Consider the following 6,917-nt stretch of genomic DNA (forward strand, 5'->3'; position numbering starts at 1 on the left):
GAGGTCAGAACACCGTTAGGGTAGGGTGGGACGGACTGCTAAGAGCTGCAGAGGAGGCCGTTTATTAAAAAAGCATGTTGTGGGGCCAAAGAAGCAGACACCAGAGAACGCTCCACCAACGCAGCCAACGTGTCAAGCACGTAGCTGTGCCAATTGCACCATTTTGCCCGGTCCTGAGATCGGTTTTGGAGTCCTCCTAGGTTCTGTGCTGAGGCACACCCTGCAGAAAGCGGAATATTCACAGCGTCTGCAACATCGGCACCAGGCCTGCATCGACACAGAGAAGCAGAGCCCCGAGGCGCCATTGTGTACCCCCGGGAGGGGTGAGGCACCGCGTTAACAGGAGTCTCCGCGGTCTGTGGTGTAGACTCGGAGCGGGCCCAGACGGTGCTTGGCAGAATCCCCACGTCCACTTCTCAGTGCTGGGGCCAGCGCCGTCGAGGCAGCAGAGGCCGAGTGGAAGCCTGTTGCTGTTCCTTTGACAAGAGTGACAGTTTAGCACCATTCTTGATCCACGTCGACCTCCACCTACTTCGCCAGCCTGGCCTTTGCGCAAACAGGATAAATAGTGACAGCTACCCGAGGACAAATGCAAACGTTGCCACGGATAGTCCAATTGTCACCGCTCCCTCAGAGAAGGCGTTTTCTGCTGAAGCTGATTAAAATAGCCTTAGGTATACAGTGCACAACTGTTAATCTGATAAATGTATTTTCATTCATTCCTATCAGGAAATAAAAAAGCAGAACTGTATACCCTTAGCGGGAACAACTACATCAATTTACAGTCTAGTTCCAGGGCTCCATCAGCTCTCACCCAGACAAAGACACCTTTCAGCTCTCACCTTGCAAAGACACCTGGACAGGCCCCGGAGCAGCATCCTGGATCGCTTTGTGAAGATGCCTGTGTCCGTGGACCGGGGAAGCCAGCGGTGGTCGGTGCACACATCTCCATGAGATGGACGTGCTCGAAGAGTGGCAGATAAAGTAGGTAATGAAAATCCACTGTGCTCCTAACAGTTGTCACTTTTATTTTTAATTTTTATTTATTTATTTTTTTTGGAGAGGTTTTGGCTATAGGGCGCATGTGCTCACCAGAAAGACAGAAAGAGACAGAGAGACAGAAAGCGAGAAATCACCCCCCGGGGGGATGGTCACGCCGCAATCCCTTCTCCTCCATTCTCCTCTCCAGATCTTGGGCACACATGCACACGCGCCCTGCGTAAGTTTAAGCCACCGGGTCCGGGACTCGAACTGCGGTCAGCTACATGGGAGTCCAAAGGCATAGGCATTACATCATCTTTATTTTTAACTTTAAAAATTAATTAATGGACTTTATTTTTACAACCATTTTAGATTATACAGATTAAACAGAAGTACAGAGAATTCCCCTGCCCTGGAAAACTTACCCTCTTTACGTTATGTGAGTACCGTAGTTACAGTTGATAAAGCAGTATGCATACATTACTATTAATTAAAGCACGTAATTTACATTAAGGTTATTTTACTTTTTTATTTATGACCAGAAGGCACCTGTGCATGCAGAAGAGAGAAGGAAAGAAGAAGAGAGGGAGAATCCCTCAGTGGGGCCTGGCCATGCCACTGTCCTCTTTAGCTTGTCCCATCAGGATTCTGGGAACACATGTGTGTGCTAGACATGTGTCCCAAGCCACTGGAGCTCGGTATGGCCATGTGGGATCCAGCTTCCTCTACAGAGAGCTCAGGCGCTGTGCTGCAGGGTGAGCCTATGACCCACGCGGTGTTGTCCAGGCCGATGGGACTGGACGGATGCATAATGTCATGTGCGTAAATAGAATCATAGAGTCTTCATGGTCCAGCACGTATCAGCACAGCTTCCTTGAGATAAAGAATAAATCCTCTACCTTTCAAATACCAAGAATGGCGTCTACCTGGGAGGCGTCCTACGGTTCTGCAGACTTTATTCCACCTGAGTGGGACTGTTGCTGTGACCGAGGGATGTCAGAGTCGAGTGTGGTACAAACTTGACTAGGCTGTGCTTTAGGTCCAGGCTGAGTCCCCACCGAGTGTGCCCCTTGGCTAAACTCTACTGCACTCTCAGTGTGAGGGGAGGGAGAAGACGCCTGGAGGGTGAGTTCCTCGCAAGCTCCAGTGAAAGGGTAACATACAGCCAATTCCTGTGCTCTGCCTCTGCACGTGGACAGCCACACAGCAAACAGGGACAGGAACAAGACCCCTGAACCGTCCTAGAGGCGATCTCTGACGCACGACATCAGGTGACCACGCCAAGAGAGCGTCCCGCCACGTGTTTGGTCATCTCAGATCCTCCAGGCCGCACGTGTAGGTGCAGTAGTACCAGCTCATCTGAAAACCGTCTGCACAGGCCGAGGAGCGGTGTGGAGGTTAAGGCGGCTGGATTCCATGTGGCCGCCTTCACTGTTTGAGTCCTGGCAGCTTGGAGTACACAACAGGCGAGTGTGCGTGCATGCCCAAAATCCCGAGGGGAAAACGGGCAGTGAATCCTAAAACCTTCCAAACGAATAACGTCTATCAATAAATAAAAAATAAATAAACCACAGCAATTTGAGACATAACATGAAGAGACAATTCACTAAGGAAACAATGGCTTATTGTCTGTTAGGCTAGCTAACAGACAATGTCAAACGTCAGAAGCATGTGTCAGCAAAGAGGTGGGGGGAAGTACAGCCATGACTGAACATATTATATAAGGTCCTCAAAAAATATATCAAAAGATGTTTTAAATCAAAATTGACAGTGAAAATGTGAGGAACCTTTTTTCTGCTTTGTTTTTTGTATTTTAGATTTTTGTTATAGGGCACGTGTACTTGCCAGAGAGAGACAGCAGAACAGTGAAAGCGAGAAATCACCCCCGGGGATGGCCACGCCACTGCTTCTCCAGCAGTGTCGTCTCAGGGTCCTGCACACACTGTACCCGTCAGTGTTCCAGCCACCACGTCAGGGCCTGGGCCACGTGGACCCGGCACCTTCACTTCCACGCTACCTGCTGGCTCTTTGAAAATTTTATACAAAGTGTGTATCATGAAAAACTTGCATGGATTTCAAACTTATTTTTGCACCAAAATAAACCTATACTTTAGTTCCATTTTTTCCAGAAGCTTTTTGAAGTCCCCTCCTAGAAATGAAGAACATAATAAAAACTGTTTATACCCATTTAATCAGCAAATATTTTGAAATGAGTCATTTCAAACTAATTTGAAACATTGATTTAATTTCTTAATGACTGCTAATGACAGGGTGAATTATTAAAGCATTCAATAGTTGGGAAAGTCATGATATATTTTTCTATGTTTTTCTATGCAAAAATGTGTCATGACTTTCTCGATGACCCAATACTTTGCTAAGCAGTTTAGTTTTATATTCTAAAGATGAAAATTTATCACCTTTGCAGCCTAACATTTTGGCTAGAAAAGAAAGCACACAAGAGCTAGGTTTTCAGTAGCATATAATAAATTAAATGTCCATCAAAGACTGCATGTATTAATAAAACAGCATTTATTCACCATCAAAAAACCATTCAGCATTCAAAGCAAAGGAACTACATCGGTATGAAAGAAACGTGGGCAGATCAGGCAAGGTAACCTCAAGTTCAAAGAAAGCTTCAATAGGTTACCATCCAGTATAATACTGTCTTAAAGAGTTAAAAACTGTAATTTTCAGAAATAACCACAGACATAATAAACTGCATATCGAAGAACACAAAGCATTCTAAACGTGAATTTAGAATGACGTTGCCTCGGGCTGTGGACAGGTGGGTTATGAGGTTCTTGGCATTGGTCTGTATGTGTAGTGTGTCTTTAAGAGCTCAGGTTTATTTTACCTTCTCTGTTTAAAACTTGTGTGAGGTAAACATTTAGGCCACTCAAGTTTTGAGCAACTGTAACACATTATTAGTTTCTATGTAACCAATGTGTGTATTTATAGGAAAGTCCCTTATCAAAAGGTGATAAATAACACTGAAGAAAGAGAGATACAATCAAAACAACTCAGACTCAAAGAACAGAGGATCTGCTGCTGTTCAGTAGAATTCTGCCTTAGTAACTATGTAAGAACATCACATTTTAATTGGACAGCAAGACAATTAGTGATGACAAGGAATTATCAAGAATCAGTGAAATTGTCTTCAGTGTACTCAGATGAATAAACCTAAGGTGCAGGGATTCTTTGAAGAGAACATAGGGAAAAGCTTGACATTGATCTGGAAATAATTATTTGGCTACGACTTCAGAAGCACAGGAAACAAGCAAAAACAGACAAATGGGATGGCATAAAACTAGGAAGCTTCTGCTCAGTCAAGCAGGCCATCAACAGAGGAAGGAGACAACCTGTGAAATGGGAAAAATACATGTGCAAGCTATCTATCGGATCAGGGGTCAATGTCCAAAAGAGATGATTAACTCAAACAACTCAATAGCAAGAAAACAAATAACCTACTTAGGACGATGGACATGAATGGACATTTCTTCAAAGAATCCATGCAAATGCCAACAGGTACATGAAAAATGTTCAATATCACTAATCATCAGGGAAATACAAATCAAAATCTAAATGAGATGTCACTTAAACCTCAGAATCAGCATTACTAAGAGGACAAACGATAATTGTTGGCAAGGATGTAGAGAAAAAGTACAGCCATTATAGAAAATAACAGAATTTCCTCAAAAGATTAAATAAAAAAAACAACAGAACTACCATATGATATATCAACCGCACTGCAGGACATATATCCAGGAAATGTGATAAGCGTCTCCCAGGATTAACTGCACTTACATTTGTTACTCCTCGTCACAGTAGCCAAGATGTAAAAGCAGCCTGAATGTCCATGAATGGATAAATGAATGACGAAGAAGTGGCATTTCTACATAAGGAAACATCCCGTCTTAAAAAAGAAGGCGCTGAGAGAAAAAAGCAGGTATAGAGAGACACTGTAGCATGGTCTCCCTCATGTAGCGGAATGGAGGAAGTCACACTCACAAAAACAGCAGGGCAGCCACGGCAGCAGGGTGGAATGCCGTGTGGTGGCCGAGGCCATATGAAAAACACAGAGAGTACATGGTTACCAAGCTGTGGATGGAGGAGATGGGAAGATACTGGTCACAGGGACAAAGTGTCGTTGCACAGGATAAACAGACCGTGGAGATCTGGTGCACTGCATGGTGACAATAGACAATAATATTGTAACGTAGAATTGAAATGGCAAAGAGAAGAGATTTCAAATGTTTTCACCACACATGTACACAAAATGGTCACTACGAGAAGTGAAGGATGCGGTAGCTAGCCTGATTACGGTACCCACTTCACAACGTCGACAGGTGCCGGAACATCCCATCACCCACTGTTTTATACATACACACGTACATGTATATATATATATTTTTCAAAAAGTTCATGAAACATATCTATTACAAGAGACCTGTGCATGGATTTCTTGCAAAAATGGAGTTAAAGTACATGCTTAGTGTGCTGCATAAAAAGCTCGTGGAGGCTTAGTGTGGTGGTGCAGTGCTGGTGTCCTTGACTGTAGTATGGGGAGCCACACGGCAGCGGAAGCTCAGTACCCAGTCAGGTCTACCAGACACACCCCGGGCACACATGCCCAAGACCCTGGCTGGCCGCAGATCTCTCGGTCCCCACCTCCAGTCTTCCACTCTTTCTCTGTTTCTTTTTCTGTCTGTCTGTCCATCTCTCTTTTCTGAATGTGCACATGCTCTCAAATATCGATAAAAAATAATTTGAAATTCATGCATAGTTTTCTGTAGTATGCATTTTCATGGACTTTGGAAGACTTTCTCTTGCTCAAGTGTGTGTGTATATATATATATATATACACACATAGATATAATTTTTAAATAAAAATGGTAAAATAGTAATATAATTTTGTAATCTATGTTGAACTTAGCAGTATTCCTAAATATCTTTTACTCTTAGTAGTTTTAATTACGTTTATGAAAGTTACGACATCTATGTCATCTGATGTCATTTGAATATTCATACGAAAAATAGTGCATGATAAACAAATAAACATAGATGTTTATGACTGTAGTGTTTTATGGGGAGACCATAAAGTAGTTACAGGCTGAAGGATAAACACATTATTTAGGCATTTGTTATATATTTCCTAATTACCATTTTAAAATCTTTAGCAAATGAGAATCTTGCCAAAGCTATTTTGTTGTTTTTCCAATATTGTTCCTTCTGAAAGGTAGTAAATTGAATCTTATTGTCTTAATTTACATTTTTATGATTGCTTTCAAATATGAATTTTCAAATATTTACTCTTTACTCACTGAACTCTATGTAAATTGTCTCTTTATATACATTATGTATACATTATTTCTGTTTTGCATTTTTATGCTTATCATCTTAATGATTTACTGTACTGTATTTTTTATCCTTTATCTGTTTCCAAATATATTAGTGTATTCTTCACAGCTTATAAAGAATGCAGGTGTATTTAGCTCTGGGTGTGTGAGGTCCATGCTGAAGGGGCCACACTACTGACGGTCTTGTTGGTGAGGATTCTCTGCAGAGACCCAACGTAGCTCAGGGCATTGCACAGTGACACGGAGCAAGAGCAAAAGATGTGTATCCTTGTGTCCACTCTTGTTACACACAGACAGAGCATGGGAGTCACGTGTCCGCTCTTGTTACACACAGACAGAGCATGGGAGTCACGTGTCTGCTCTTGTTACACAGACAGAGCATGGGAGCCACGTGTCTGCTCTTATTATAAAGTTAGAGCATGGGAGCCACGTGTCTGTTCTTTTTGTAAAGTTAGAGCATGGGAGCCACGTGACTGCTCCTGTTATAAAGTTAGAGCATGGGAGCCACGCGACTGCTCCTGTTACAAAGACAGAGCATGGAAGCCACGTGTCTGCTCTTGTTATAAAGTTAGAGCATGG

Source organism: Tupaia chinensis, unplaced genomic scaffold (assembly GCF_000334495.1).
Source record: "Tupaia chinensis unplaced genomic scaffold, TupChi_1.0 Scaffold138802_1, whole genome shotgun sequence".
In the NCBI taxonomy this organism is placed as follows: domain Eukaryota; kingdom Metazoa; phylum Chordata; class Mammalia; order Scandentia; family Tupaiidae; genus Tupaia; species Tupaia belangeri.